The sequence below is a fragment of the Centroberyx gerrardi genome, unplaced genomic scaffold (genome assembly GCF_048128805.1).
Source record: "Centroberyx gerrardi isolate f3 unplaced genomic scaffold, fCenGer3.hap1.cur.20231027 Scaffold_59, whole genome shotgun sequence".
NCBI lineage: Eukaryota > Metazoa > Chordata > Actinopteri > Beryciformes > Berycidae > Centroberyx > Centroberyx gerrardi.
In genome coordinates, this window is record NW_027605193.1 from 275,227 (window position 1) to 291,846 (window position 16,620).

At 42.3% G+C, this 16,620-nt stretch overlaps 1 pseudogene; it reads left to right on the plus strand.

The window, feature by feature from the left end:
- Window positions 1-6,446: 6,446 nt before the first annotated feature.
- On the plus strand, window positions 6,447-15,948 carry LOC144538171 (uncharacterized; annotated as a pseudogene).
- Window positions 15,949-16,620: the final 672 nt, after the last annotated feature.

Here is a 16,620-nt window from a genome sequence, read left to right on the forward strand (position 1 = left end):
CCTGGTTAAAGCTGTCAGTACTGTCACTACCTTCCATTACAGTCACTCATTCCTGCTCAAGTTTTCCACCAGTCACTCGTTACTCTCCATTCAGTTGACATTAGCATCAGTCAGTACATTATTATGTTCAGCTTTCACAAGTTGGCAGAACAGACAGAATGCCACCCAGCTCTGAACACTCGCACATCCAGTGCATAGACTGCACTGGATTCATACAGATACATACAGTATAACATATGAGTAATATAATACACTACAGATTCATATAATACACTATAGATTCATATAATACACTACAGACACATATAATACACTACAGACACATATAATATACTACAGATTCATATAATACACTACAGATATATGTAACACACTACAGATTCATATAATACACTACAGACACATATAATACACTACAGATTCATATGATACACTACAGATATATGTAATTGGGTTTTGTTGGACTTCATTTACTGTAGCACGAGCACCAGTAATATTTTGCTGTGCCACAGTAAAGGGGGGAAATTTAGCTTATTTGTAAAAATACACTACACACCACATATAACACACTAACACTCCTGTGCCACATAATGCGTTGACTGTGCCACACCAAAATTATCTTGTTAAATGTTAGATATGTATTCATTATCTTATTCTACCACATAATCTGTTGTTTTTATTCATCAGAGAACAGCTTTCAGATCTGTGTGTCTGCTAAACCAGTTTGTCCTGATGTCTCCAGATCCTGCTAACACTGTCTCAGGTGGTCCTGCACTGTCTCAAATGGTCCTACACTGTCTGAGGTGGTCCTACACTGTCTCAGGTGGTCCTACACTGTCTCAGATGTGATGGTCCTACACTGTCTCAGATGGTCCTACACTGTTTCAGGTGGTCCTACACTGTCTCAGATGTGATGGTCCTACACTGTCTCAGATGGTCCTACACTGTCTCAGATGTAATGGTCCTACACTGTCTTAGATGGTCCTAAGACTGTCTCAGACGGTCCTACACTGTCTCAGATGTGATAGTCCTACACTGTCTCAGATGGTCTTACACTGTCTCAGATGTGATGGTCCTCCAGCTCTTTGGATATAATCCCTTTTAAATTCCTCAGAGGTCCTTGTGTGAACACATCCATCACCTCCTAAGCTACTTTAAGACTCCAACTGTCCTATACTCCTACAGAAACTCCTAAAGAAACCTTGATCTATCCCTCCTTCAAAATTACTGATCTCTAAATCACCTTTTATTTCTAACATCACTGTGAAAGTTATTGCTAAACTCTTAGAGGTAGTTTAAGGTAATATTTTGTTTCCACCAACAGCATACATTGACTGCCCTCTTAAGAGTTGTAAATGACATTCATATGCCTACTGATATGGGGAGGAGATTTTGGGTGAACTATTCCTTTAACTCTAAAATAACTGTTAGTTGAAATGAACTAACCCACACCTTAAGCATAATGATGGCTTAAACGTAGCTAGCCCTAGGCCTAACTATTAGTGCAGCTGAACTTTACTCTAACTCTAAACCAGCTATGAGTTGAATATAGTTCCATGTGGCTGGTTCATCCACCAGTGCAGCTAATCCTGCTGTGTGTAATGCTATCCTTTTACCAAACAACCACCTCACCCTGTCTTCTTATCTTCTAATCTGCTCTGTCTTCTCCTCTCTGCTGAAAGGTTTCCAGATCACCATCACTCCATCTCTGCTTTTTCACACGCAAATCATTTCATCCTCCTACCTCTCCTCACCACTAAATAAATCATCCTATCCAGTGACATCAGATACCTTTTCAAACAACAGCGCTCTATCCCACATCTGTCCCCTCTCTTCCACTCAGATGTGGCTGGGCACTAATGGATGTTTTCAATTTAATGCTACATGGTTCTGATTAACAACAGAGAGAGAGAGAGAGAGAGAGAGAGAGAGAGACAGGGAAGGAGAGACAGACAGGGAAGGAGAGACAGGCAGGGAAGGAGAGACAGACAGGGAAGGATAGTTATACAGAAGCAGGAGAAGGAAGGAAAAATGAAAGAAAATTACAGAAAACAAGAGAAAAACAGCTACAGAGAAAGCGATAGCAAGCAAGACAGTGAGAGAGAGAGAGTATGTAAGGTACTCTGTTTTAGCTAGCAGTGCTAAATAGATGCATTATGGGAAGCGCTGGCTGTGGCTCCTATTGTTGCTACCACTGAAGATACTGAAACATGGCTCTCTTTTGATGAAAGTTTAAATATTAACTTCCAAAACATGTTTAGCTCTCAGTACCCCCTTTCCATTGGAAATGAGAAAAAGTAGCCAGCATTGGAAAGAGAACTTCTTGGTTGACAACCAGCCTTAAAGAGAAAGAGAGGTTCCTGGTGAATAACAAGAGTTAAAGAGAGGTTCCTAATAGACAACAAGAGTTAAAGAGAGGTTCCTAATAGACAACAAGAGTAATAGACAACAAGAGTTAAAGAGAGGTTCCTGGTGAACAACAAGAGTTAAAGAGAGGTTCTTGGTGGACAACAAGAGTTAAAGAGAGGTTCCTGGTGGACAACAAGAGTTAAAGAGAGGTTCCTGGTGGACAACAAGAGTTAAAGAGGGGTTCCTCGTGGTTCCTGATGGACAACAAGCCTTTGAAAGACTCTCAATGGCAGAAGACAGCTGGCAAAGTTCTTATCAAAGTGAGTCAAAAAAATATCCTGATTATCCTGGGAGCTGCTAAACTATTCTTCCAAACATCTCCCCACGTAGAGATGCTATCAGAGGGAGGAACTCTCCGCTTTCTGCTGAAGAGATAGCGATCAGGAGGAGAGGACCAGCAGTGTCATGCCTCTTTAAGAAGACAGTACATTTCTATGACTCTTCCTGCTGAGATAAGAGTTCTCACGGAACGCAGAATGCAAAATACACACAGCATAACACACACCAATACAAACTGCACACAGCATAACACACACCAATACAAACTGCACACAACATGACACACACCAACACAAACTGCACACAACATGACACACACCAACACAAACTGCACACAACATAACACACACCAACACAAACTGCACACATAACACAGCCACCATGGTGTGACTGCTCACTAAAACAGCCATGCAGTAACTGCAAACAGCCGCATCTTACAGTTTTTCACAATTGCTTACACACATTTTCTGAAACCAAGGCTCATTTTCTCAAAACTCTAAACACAAAACAGAAAAACACTAATGCAAAATGTTAAACTCCACAAATGTCTTGCAAAAGGAAACACTGCATTCAAAACTGTTATCTCTTCTCAAAATTGAATTTTGCATCAAAATGACAAACACAACCATCATATAAATAATCTTACTAACACGCAACTACACACTGATGTGCTCAACGGAAAACACTATTATAGAATATCTGATCAATAGGCTTATGGATTTCAGAGTTACACTTATGCACAGTAGCCTGTTGTAAAACACTGCTACAATAATGTGTATATATACACAAATATAGTAACACACAAATACTTTATTTCAATCACAAATACTTTATTTCAATCAATCCCTGGATATGTGAAGTGTTCTACATACAAAACACAATGCAGTAGGAGAAAAACAGAAAAGAAAAAGGATAAAAAGTTCAGCGGCTCCTGCTTCCTGTTTGTGTCTGACAGCAGCTCATCTACATCACAAGTTGTTCACACAGACTGTCGTCTCTCAGTTCTGCACAAGGTCCAGAAGCATCATGTGATTGGTCAATATGAAATGACACAATTGTAACATTACAGTTTTTTATGATTGCTTACACACTAAAATGACACATAAAGCACAAGTATTGAAACTGACACTCAGAGAGCAAAACCTCAGCCCAGATCTGCACAACTATAAGCACATTCTCAGCCTCACACTTTTTGCAAAACACTAAACACACTTCTCTACATTAGACACAGAAATCTAACATGATGTCACTTCTTTGCCATTTCAAGGCACTGCCTTTCCAAATACCACACCTGTAACCAATTGATGAAACATGGCCGTCAGGTGTACAGACACTTAGGTGCTTAATTGTAAACTCACCAATCAGGCGTAAGCACTATAAAAAGGTAACAGGTGAGTGTACCTGTCTTCAACAAAAATGGAAGGCAACGTTGCAGTGCTTTCTTTTTTGTCTCCTTTTGTCTGTTTATGTACTATATTCTATTTAGAATATGTTCTGTTCTGATTTTCAGTGCAAAATGCAACCTTTGGAAATGCATGGATGTATTGACTGATTTTACAATGTGGAGAGAAATAAATATTTTCATCAGTGTGCAGTACTGGTCTTGTGTGTTGTGTTTGGTCAATATATTCATGTACTTTACTCTAACAATATCTCTGAAAAAATCAAACCCAGACTATATCATTAGAAAAGTAGAAATGTTAAAAGTGTTTTAGATTGAGCACAGCAGTGTGTAACTGGTTCAAACAGAATCAGATCGTATGAACCATGTGTGTGCCATACGGTGACAAAATTGGGTTTTTATAAATTATTGTAGAGTTTTGAATGAAGTGTTTCATTTTGCAAAAGATCTGAGGTATTCTGCTACTTGTGTGTGTGGTTGTGTGAATTGTGTGTAGTGTTTTGACAAAATGAGCCCTGTTTTCAAAATCGTGCTTAAGCAATCGTAAAAAACTGTAACACACTGGATTATGGACTACCTCACCGGCAGACTGCAGTACGTCCGGCTGCAGGGCTGCCTGTCAGACGAGGTGGTGGGCAACACCGGCGCACCCCAAGGACCTGTACTGTCACCATTCCTGTTCACCCTCTACACCTCGGACTTCAACTCTGGATCGTTCCACCTACAGAAGTTCTCTGACGACTCCTCCTGTTGGCTGCATCACGGAGGACAATGAGGAGGAGTACAGAGAGCTGGTGGAGAGCTTTGTAGGTTGATGCGACAACAACCACCTCCAGCTCAACGTCATAAAGACCAAGGAGCTGGTGGTGGACTTCAGAAGGAGCAGGAAGCCCCCAAACCCCGTCACCATCCAGGGGGAGGAGGTGGAGATGGTGAACTCCTATCGGTTCGTAGGAGTGCAGCTCAACAATAAACTGGACTGGTCGGACAACACTGAGGCTCTACAGGAAAGGACAGAAGCAGACTGTTCTTCCTGACATAGCGCCTCAGGCTCCTCCCCCACGCTGCAGAACGGAGCGCCTCCGGCTCCTCCCCCCACGCTGCAGAACGGAGCGCCTCCGGCTCCTCCCCCCACGCTGCAGGACGGAGCGCCTCAGGCTCCTCCCCCACGCTGCAGGACGGAGCGGCTCAGGTGTTCCTTTCTGCCTGCAGCCATGGGACTGTTCAACACAATCAGAGACCCCTGTGCCAGTCAGCCTTGACCATACCCATATAATATGTAGTACTACATATATAGAGAGTAGTATGTAGACAGACCTACTGATATGTAGTACTACAGTATATCGTAGTATGTAGACAGACCTACTGATATGTAGTACTACAGTAGTACTACAGTATATAGTAGTATGTAGACAGCAGATTACTTGCCTGTTCTCTGTCTGAATGTCCGGATGATGGAAGCAGCAGTGAAGCTCAGGTCGGGCTGGACTCTCTGCCCAGACTGCCTCCCTAAAGCGCCTCATGCTCAGTCCATGTTGACCACATGGTGAACCAAAGTGGCCTGGATCTCATATGAGACAACTCTTCTTGTTCTTCTTTGTCCTCATTCTCCTCTTCCTCCTCTTCCTCCTCTTCCTCTCACTCCTCTTCCTCCAGCTCTCACTGCAACATCCGCTTCCATTGTTCTCAAAAACAGGAGAGCTCATCTGTGGCCTTTTTTCATAGAGCTAAAGCTCTGATTTCTGAGTGAACAATTCAGCTATTAGTGTTTATGCTGTGATGAGTGGATGTGGCCAATTGGTAAATTAAGTTTAGCATTTTGAATGACAGTGCTTTCCCAATGAACACAAGCGATTTTATTTATTTTTTTATAGTTGTGCCGAATTTAGAGAAGTGTAGTGTTTTGCAGCGGGAGGTAAAGCCCTCCACCTTCCATTCGATTCCATCTGTAGCCCCTGCTGTGCCATATACGGCCTCCAAACCCTAACCCTGCCCAAGAGGCAGATGGTGACGAAGTAGATGTCAAGGAGTCAGTCAAGCAAGACTTTTATGTTGGCAACTGCCTCCAAAGACTACCAGCGGTAGGTGCAGTGTAGTGTAGTGCAATGGAATATAGGTGTAGTGTAGTGAAGGTGTACTTAAGGTTTATTGTAGTGTAGGTGTAATATAGTGTAGGTGTATTGCATGTGTAGTGTATCATAGTGTAGGTATAATGTACCTGGGTAAGAAATTAACTTTTTTTCAGACGGTATCTTTTACCCCATTGATCTGATTTTTAGGGGCATTTTGGTCCTTTTCGAGGCAAATTTTATTGAACTATAAAATAATACATTCATATCAGTTCCACTGTCCAAAGATGTCGCCGGCAGGGAGCACAAGTGTGAGGGGAGGTGAGGGGAGCATGCTTGTGGCTGGGGATGGCGTACCTGCTGTTGTGGTCAGTGGTGGCGTGAGTGATCCTGGGGAGGTGGTCACTGGAGATGTGGTTGGCATGAACGGGAGCAGTCTTGCAGATGACGCTGGGCAATTTGGGAAGAAGAATGCTGGAGGATCGGGCCCACATAGCAAGCGACCCGGTCTGTAATGGGAATAGGTGACTCTAGCAGGGGCCGTTTCCATGGTGAGGTCGACAAGACCGGGGACAGAAGTCCTACTGTGCTGGACCAGTTTGACGTTTTCAAGGCAAAGGGTTTGACTGTTTATCTGAATCTTGGCTCAATTCCAGTATTAGTGAATCTGAAATTGAAATTGATAGCTGTTGTCTCTTATGGAAAGATCAAAATCGGAGCGGAGGAATGGTGTGTGTGTTTGTAACATCGGACTGCCCTAATTAGATGGATGGTGAAGGTATATTGACTGGTGATTTTAACACTGATGTAACCAAAAAATCCTGCTCTTCACATAGCAGTTTTGTTCAATTTTGCAGGATTTTTGGCCTATTCCAGTTAATACAAGAGCCTACTAGGATTTGTTGGAGAGTGGAGTTTTAGTCTATGGCATTAGTGATCACATTTTAACCTACTGTACTAGAAAGTTACAAAAGGTCACTTTTTTCACTCATAAAACAATGAAAATTAGATCCCTTAAGCATTATACTCAAGACAGGCTCAGAGAGGGAGTTCAAAAGATGGGCTGGTCACCGGTTTAAAATACATATGACACATTGATATGGCATGGGAAAATTTTAAGGGTTTATTTCTCTCCATAATTGACTCAGTGGCTCAAATTAGATCAGTTAGGATAAAACAAAGGTCTAGTCCATGGATAAATTCAGAGATATTAGAAGCCATACATCTCAGGGATAAAGCCCTGTCTAAGTTCAAACAAACATGTAATCAAGCTCAGTTTAGAAAATTCAGGAATATGGCCCAGTATAGAGTCAGGGAGGCAAAAAAATATATTTCTCTGAGCAAATCAGTAAGAATAAGGAAAACCCTCAAAATCTATGGAAAATTTAAAAAAGGCTGGATTCTTCTACAAAGTCAAAAAGCAACAGCACTTCATGTATCACATAATTCATTAACGGTAATGTATTAAAAAAAAAAAAGGAAAATATCTCCAATCATTTTAACCTGATTTTACCTCAGTTGGACATGAACTTGTTGATAGTCTGCCAGCTAGACCTGGAATTTATGGGCAAGATCATCTAAAGGCTTTTTATTCAAATTAAGGTGTTATACCAAATCGTTTTCTTTTTAAACCAGTGTCAGTGGATAAAATTAGGAGTTTGTTAAAGGGCCTAAATTGTGCTAAAGCTACAAGTCGTGACAATATTTCGGCTAGGTTATTAAAAGACGCTAACCTGGTAGCACCTTATGTAGCACACGTTGTTAATTTGTCCTTAGAGCAAGGTACCGCACCAAAAGACATGAAACTTTGTAAAGTTATCCCACTATATAAAAAGGGCAATAGGTCTGAACCATGGAACTATAGGCTAGTCTCTATTTACTCTATTTTCTCTATTGTTACTTCTAAGGTTTTGGAAAAAGTAGTTCATGAGCAATTATATCAATATAGTAACTATAGTAACTATTAAATGAATTTCAGTCAGGTTTTAGGAAGACATACTCAACTAGCTCATGTTTGCTAACTGACTTCATAAGGTCTAAATTGGATGCCGGTAGATTATGTGGTATGATTTTAATTGATTGACAGAAGGCATTTGATACAGTGGACCATTGCCTTGGTTTGAGTCCATTAGCCCTAAATTGATTTATCTCATATCTGTCAGATAGAGATCAGAGGGTTGAAGTTCAAGGTTATCTATCCAATAAGAAACCTGTAACATGCGGTGTTCCGCAAGGGAGGGTCTTAGGTCCCCTATGATTTTTAATTTACATTAATGATATGAAGGCAGCTTGTAGAAAGAATCTGTTTGTATATGCAAATGATTCAGCTATTTTGCTATTTTAGCTTCCCATAAAGATGAGAGCAGGTTACAGGCCATTTTAAGTGAATAATTTAGGAAGATTAAGGATTGGCTAGTGATAACAAGTTATCCCTCCATATGGCCAAATCAGAATTGATCATGTTTGGATCAAATCCTAGACTAGTATTGTCCTTGATGGTCAGTGTTTTTCCACAAAGTCCTCAGTAAATTATTTAGGATGTCAGCAACCTGGGGGTAGAAAGTATGGCATTAAAGATTATGGGTAAGGTGAATGGAAGGACTAGATTTCTAGCTAGAAAGTTTATTGATGCAGCAAGTCTCAGATTGCTTGCCAACTCTTTAGTTTCCTGTTTTGATAATGCAATTTGTTCATGGTATGTAGGCTTGGCAAAAGTGCTTTAAGATAAAATACAGATTTCCCAAAATAAACTAGTTAGGATCATGCTGGGTCTGGCCTTGAGGGACCATGTAGGAAAACAACATTTCCAGCAGCTGGGATGGTTACCACTAGCAAAAAGTTCAGTCCACCTGCAGCTCAGTATGTTCCATAATATCTATAACAACAGAGTGTCTAAATGGCTATTTCCAGAGAGTTTGGGATGTACATGTGTATCGGACCAGAGCTAGCGTTGCTAATTTATCTTTGACTAGGTTTAAAACTAACATGGGTAAATATTCTTTTAAGTTTTGTGGTGCTGAGAATAAGTTACCATTGCACATAAAAGGTAGAGTCAACCCACACCTCTTTAAAAAGCAGGTCAAAATCTGGCTAACCCAAAATCTGGCAAGGCAAGGCCAGTTTATTTATACAGCACATTTCATACACGTCAGCATTTCAAAGTGCTTTACATACATAAAAGAAAAATAAAGACATAGGTAATAAAATATATAAAAGTGAAAGTGCATTAAAAAAAGAAAGATATATAAGATAAAAAGATACTGATAAAAGACAAAAGAATGAAAGAAAAAATATTCCAGTGCAGATGAATGTTGCCCTAAATTTCTTAAAAAGCCCTGAACAGAAACGTTTTAAAGCCTGATATAAAAGATTCTAAAGTGGAGGCAGACCTCAGATGTTCTGGAAGTTTGTTCCAGGCATGAGGAGCATAAAAACTGAAAGCTCCTGAAGACCTGAGGGGTCTGGTGGGTTCGTAACACTGAAGGAGATGAGAAAGTAGTTAGTTAGCCTAAGAATAATCCAGATTGAATTTGTTGTTGTTTGGTTGTATTAATTGTGTTATTGTCGCTTGAACCTGTTTTGCCATATGTGGCATTGATTGTTGTTGTTAGGACATTGGTTGTTTTATTTTTTGTTGACACAGTGGTTTGTGTGGGTTGGCATTTGCTTCTACTGAGTGGTGCCAACATTTTGTACTGCTTCAGGCTGTGTTGAAAAAAAAAAAAACGCTCTATTTTTCACGCCCAGAATGCATTGGAGAGAATTTCCCCACCATAGGCTCCCACATAACACGTACACTGGCACAACATGAATGTGAACAGGGCAAAATGCACAAAGGGCACTGCTAATTACCCAGGCATTTGTTGTTCTGATTTGTAATTTCACAGGCATTTCATGAACTTTCAAGGCCATTTTTGTTCTGAGCCCCTGTTAATGTCTGGTCCTGTAGTGTAGCTATGGTATCGCTGTTGTGTAGCTGTAGTGTAGCTGTAGCTGTGGTGTAGCTGTAGTGTAGTGTAGCTATGGTGTAGCTGCAGTATCGCTGTATTGCTGTAATGTAGTTGTAGTGTAGCTGTACTGCTGTATTGTAGCTGTAGTATAGCTGTAGTATAGTAAATATATATATATATATGTATATATATATATATATATATATAGTATATATAGTATATATACAGTAGCTGTAGTAGGGTAGGATAGGTCTCAGGAGTGTGTAGATGAAGGATGTTCTGAGAAGTTGGAACTTCCTATTGGTCCTTCTGGAGGTGTCATGGGCCTAATTCAGCCAATCATCTGTGGTGGGTGGAGCCCACTTGATAACCCCTATAACAAACATGATCTCACCGCTAACATCCAATCACATTTCTGCTTTGTTTACTGTCACAGGGCGAGTTCCATCACGTGCTGAATGCCGGGAAATGTTTTAAAGGCTGTTGCTGCTGGGAGTACAGGAATCAGCCAGCTAACAGCTAGCTACATCCTGCCCTCAACATCATTCTTGGCTGGTTGTTTATTTTGATCTAAACTAGTCATACCTGTTGCCTTTTAATCTGTCCATCACCTATTGACTCTTCTATCTCTCCAGTTCATCCTCTATCGCTTCTATCCATCCATCCTCAGCTGTCTCTCTTTTTATCAGCTCAGTTCATCGCAGTGTCAGGACACGGAGAAACATCACGTAGGCATTAAGACCGCCGCCATGGCTCCCAGCCAAAGACAGCAGCATGCTGGTAGCTTTGATGTGTCTTCAAAACAAACCACTGTCATGTAGAACGAATGGAGGAGATAGGCTAGAGCGCTACTGTCTATAAAATAAACTAGAAAGAGCAGACAGTACAAGTTCTACTAGCTGCAACAGTGGCAGTGGTAACAGTAGTAGTAGTAATATACTGCTGTAATGTGTATGAATGGAGGAGACAGGGTACAATGCTAGTAGTTGTAGTATAGTCGCACTGCTACTAGCAGAAGTAATTTCAAATGGAGAGAGAGGACAGAGAAGAGAGCTGGAGAGAACTAAGAGGTAGCGAGTAGCTAACTAATATATCAATTAGTTGTTAACCAATGATTAATTAACTACATAATTAAATATTGACTAGTAAATCGTAATGTAAAGTTTTACCAGGAAATATACTGTAGCTTAAAGCCTTAAGTCATAGCTATCATATGGATTGCTTATACTGCTGTATGATCAGCCAAAAATAGATTCTTCAAAACTCACGACAAGTCAGTGGAAGAATTCACCAGATTTCATGAACATGCTGTCAGAGACACTCTGACTCTAATACACACCCCTAACCCTATGAAAGAAAAGATGGTCTTCGACAGATACTTCAACCAAAGGTGTTACAACACCTTTCGGGAAACCTACCGCAGTGGAACCCACCACAGTAGAACCCACCACAGTAGAACCCACCACAGTACAATAGAAGTCAGCAGCATCCTCACTGCAGACACATACCAGGAAGTAGCTTGATCAATTTATAACTATAGCGACTAAGTCAATGCATGAATTAAAGATTTTGTTCAGCCATTCTCTCAGTTCCAACACTGTGCTAACATAGCGCTTTGGTGCAACAGGTGGAGTTTTTAAAGTCAACGTTGTTTCACTCCCCATCAAGAGGCATTTTGCCTCTTGTCAGGCCGTCATTGTGAATAACAATTTGTTCTTAATTCATGCAAGAGGAGAGAAAGGATTCTGTTTCAAACTTGGCTTCTCTCTCTCTCTCTCTCTCTCTCTCTCTCTCTCTCTCTCTCTCTCTCTCTCTCTCTCTTTCTCTCTCTCTCTCTCTCTCCCGTGCTCTCCTTCAGCTGACCTATATGTCTTTTACCACCTCAGGACAGACAAAACACAGCTAGGTTTACACAGACACAGAGTGAGGCGGGGTAGTGAGTATAAATGCTGGGCCTGTGGCTGCCAAGCATCTCAGTAGGAAATTGGTCCCAACTGCTTGAAAATTATTAGGAAAAAGTTCCGATCTCCAGCAGAGTTCAGGAGAGCTGGAGAGAGTTCAGATGGTGTTTGACGACCTGCGAACACACAGAGCTTTTAAAGATATCGACTTGATCGAAGAGGAATATCTTTTGTGACTGACTTTACCCAGGAAGTCATCTCTCCATCTATGTCTAGATCTTGTGCCATCTCCGCAGAAACCAAAGTTCTCGCAACTTTGCAGCTTCTTGGCAACTAGAAAAATGCAACAATGTAATAGCAATGATTTGGGTCCATCACAAACAACCATCAGTAGAATCATAAATCAAACGTTTTTTGTTTTTTTTGGCATTTTAGCCTTTATTAGATATTTCTGGGAGAGAGAGGGAGAGGACGTGTGACTAAGGTCCTGGGCCGGATTGATCGCCCTTACATCACAGGTTTTACCAAATGCCATCACTGCCATTTGGGAATACTGATCTACATGTCTTAATTTCTATTGCTTTTAAATATGTTTGATGGGCTTTTCAAAGATGAGGTGATTGGTTGTGTGAGATGATGCCATAAGCTACAGCTGAGCAACAATAATTGAATAAAGTGTATAAAAAAAGAAAAGTAATAATGAATTTTAAAAATGTGAACTAACTCCAGACAAGGAGATTTAAGATTAACCGATTTGTCATCAGCAAAAGCAAAAAATATAAAAGAAAAGCAAAAACCAATATATATTTCGACATTCATGATTTTTTTTCCTTAACTATTTGTTCTTGTGTTTGGAAATATGCGTGAGGGCAGATAAGCTGCAGAGGTTTCTACTTAGAAAGTCTTATTCTTTATGCAAAGTCACTGCATTATCACTTTGATAATTACAGGCCTCATATTAACAAATTATGCATTTGTAAGCCTACTGATAAAGATATTAACAAAGCTATATGAACACATATATAAGCAAGTCTACTCAATTGGTAACACGTTTTGCTGTTTGATCCAAGTGATAAATGAAGTAATGCAGATGTGCAGTTGGATCATGATGCACTTTAGACGACCAAGGGAAATTTCTCCTGGATCTCTGCAGCAGTCTGGAGCCTTGACTGACCAGGTGACCGGTCCAGAGAGAGAGACAGGTGACCGGTCCAGAGGGAGACAGGTGACCGGTCCAGAGGGAGACAGGTGACCGGTCCAGAAAGAGAGACAGGTGACCGGTCCAGAGAGAGAGAATATGTATGTATAGTACATGTATGTGTAGTACATGTATGTGTAGAGACTGAGTGACTGTATGAAGTATTTCTTCTTCTACAAAAGGCTGCTGGTGTTTTTTCAGCTCCTACTGACAGAACAGGAAATGTTTCTGGTTCAGTGAAGAAGAATGAAGCTGGTTTACGCAAAGTTTATCTTGACTGAGACAAGACAAGACTGACAGACTGTCAGGACATGTCTAGACCGGGGGGGGGGGGGGGAGACAGAGAGAGAGATAGAGAGAGAGAGACAGGAGAGAGACTGAGATAGAGAGAGAGAGAGAGAGAGAGAGAGAGGAGAGAGACTGAGAGAGGGAGAGGAAAGAGACTGAGAGAGAGAGAAAGAGAGAGAGGAGAGAGAGAGAGAGGAGAGACAGGAGAGAGACTGAGATAGAGAGAGAGAGGGAGAGGAGAGAGACTGAGAGAGAGAGAGAGAGAGAGAGAGAGAGAGAGAGAGAGAGGAGTGAGAGAGACTGAGATAGAGAGAGAGGAGTGAGAGGGAGAGAAGAGAGAGAGAGAGGAGTGAGAGGGAGAGGAGAGAGAGAGAGGAGAGAGAGAGGGGGGAGAGAGAGACTAAGATAGAGAGAGAGGGAGAGAGAGAGGAAAGAGAGGGGAGAGAGAGAGAGGGAGAGAGAGAGGCGTGAGAGGGAGAGGAGAGAGAGAGAGAGACTGAGATAGAGAGAGAGGGAGAGGAGAGAGAGAGAAGGGAGAGAGAGGGGAGAGAGCACCTCTTCCTCTCCACCTTCTCCTCTGCACCTCTTCCTCTCCAACTTCACCTCTGCTGTGTCAACAGCAAAGACTTCCTTCTTCATTACTGAAATCCAGTCTTCTGCCTCCAACCCAGTAAACGGTTTTCCACCTTCTCCTCCCTCCTCAACCCACCCTCCCCTCCCCCTCCCTCTTCCCTCTCAGCTGATGATTTTGTCATCTACTTTGTTAAGAAGGTGGAGGACATCAGCTGTTCCTTCCATCATCCAGCCACTAACAACACTATTCCTTACTCCAAACCTGCTTCTTTGCCCCTTGTCCCTGGGCTTGCTTCCTTCTCTCCCCTCTCCCCAGAAGATGTCCTCACACCTGTCAGGTCTAACCGAGCCTCCACCTGCCCCCTTGATCCTCTCCCTTCCACTCTTCTCCAAACCATCTCCACCGACATCACTCCCTTCCTCACTACCCTTATCAATTCCTCTCTGTCCTCAGGCCTTGTTCCAGCTGCTCTACAGACTGCCAGAGTCAAGCCTCTTCTTAAGAAACCCTCCCTTGACCCTGCTGCTATCCAGAACTACAGACCTGTATCTCTTCTCTCATTTCTATCCAAAACCCTGGAGCGTGCAGTTTCCAACCAGCTTTCTCTCTATCTCTCCCAGAATGACCTCCTGGACCCTCTTCAATCCGGTCTCAAGGCTTCTCACTCTACTGCACTCCTTGCTGTCACAGAGACCTGCACACTGCCAGGGCTTCATCGCTCTCCTCTGTCCTTGTCCTCCTTGACTTATCTGCTGCTTTTGATACAGTTGACACCAAATCCTTCTCTCCATCCTCTCTGAACTGGTAATCACTGGATCTGCACATTCCTGGTTCTCATCCTATCTGTCTAACCACTCATACCAGGTCTCATGGAGGGAATCTCTGTCCAGACCCTGCAGACTTAGCACCGGTGTCCCTCAGGGCTCAGTCCTGGGGCCCATGCTATTCTCTCTCTATACTAAATCCCTCGGCCATGTGATCTCCTCTCATGGCTTCTCCTATCACTGCTATGCCGATGACACTCTACCTCTCCTTCCCCCCCTCAGATACACAAACTGATGGAGCATCTCTGCATGGCTCAGAGACATCAGTGCTTGGATGTCTGTTCTCCACCTCAAGCTCAATCTTGACAAAACAGAGCTACTCTTTCTCCCAGGGACAGATTGCCCTCTCACAGACCTCCATCACCATGACAACACCACTGTGTTTCCCTCTCAGACTGCCAAGAACCTCGGGATGATCCTGGACCACCAGCTGTCCTGCTCTGCTTACATTGCAGCAACGACCTGCTCCTGTAGGTTCTCCCTCTACAACATCCGCAAAATTTGCCCGTTCCTTACGAAGGAAGTGGCTCAACTCCTGGTCCAGGCTCTTGTCATCTCCCACCTGGACTCCTGCAGCCTCTTCTGGCCGGGCGACCCTCTGCCATCAGACCTTTACAGCCAATCAGAATGCTGCAGCCCGTCTGGTGTTCAACCAACCAAAATTCTCTCACGTCACTCCCCTCTTCTGGTCGCTTCACTGGCTTCCATCTCTGCTGCATCAGATTCAAGACCCTGGTCCTCTCCTACAGAGCAGAACATCAGACTGCCTCCCTATCTGCAGTCTCTGGTCAGGTTCAGACTCCGCCTCCCTCCCTCCGCTCCTCCACCCTCGCAGGTCACCTCGCTCGCTCCGCTCCTCCACCCTCGCAGGTCGCCTCGCCCCTCCATCACTACGTGGCTCAGAAGTTGCTCATCCCGGTTGCAACTCTTCTCCTCCCTGGCACCACAATAGTGGAACAAGCTCCCCCCTTCTGTCAGAACGGTCGAATCACTGCCCATCTTTTGGCGGAGACTAAAGACACATCTCTTCAGGTTACACCTGGACCCTTCTTGAACAAACCTATCTTCTTACCCTTCTTAAACTTAAAAAAAAAAAAAAAACCTCAATGAATGCTACTTATTCCTATTAAAAGTCTTAGCTGATAAAGACTGTGATGCACAGTTGGTTTCACTACTGTTGACAAAATGTACTTATTGTCGCTTTGGACAAAAGCGTCTGCTAAATGATGTAATCTAATGTAATGAGCTGTCTATTTAGTAGAAATACATCAACTGGTTTTATTCTCATTTAGTAGAAACATGTTAACTGGTTTTATTCTCATTTAGAGGCAACAGATGAACTGGTTTCATTTTGATTTAGTAGCAACAGATTAAGGGACTTAATCCAGATTCAGTAAACAGAGAGGTGTAACATTAGAGATTAGACCTGCATAGAGACAAGAGGAGATGAGGGACCTGATGGGGGCATGGACAACAAACACACACACACACACACACACACACTACACAAACACACATACTATACACACTTCACACACACACATGCTACTAGGGTTTGACCAATATTTTTGGATTGATGCTGCCAATAACTGATATTTTGTGCCAATGTCTTATCAGGGAGGAAAAGCCTTAAATTTTAAAAACATTGGGCACTAAAACAAAAACTAGGATAACAACAACAACAACAACAATAATAAACATAATACATAATAATAAATGTATTCCA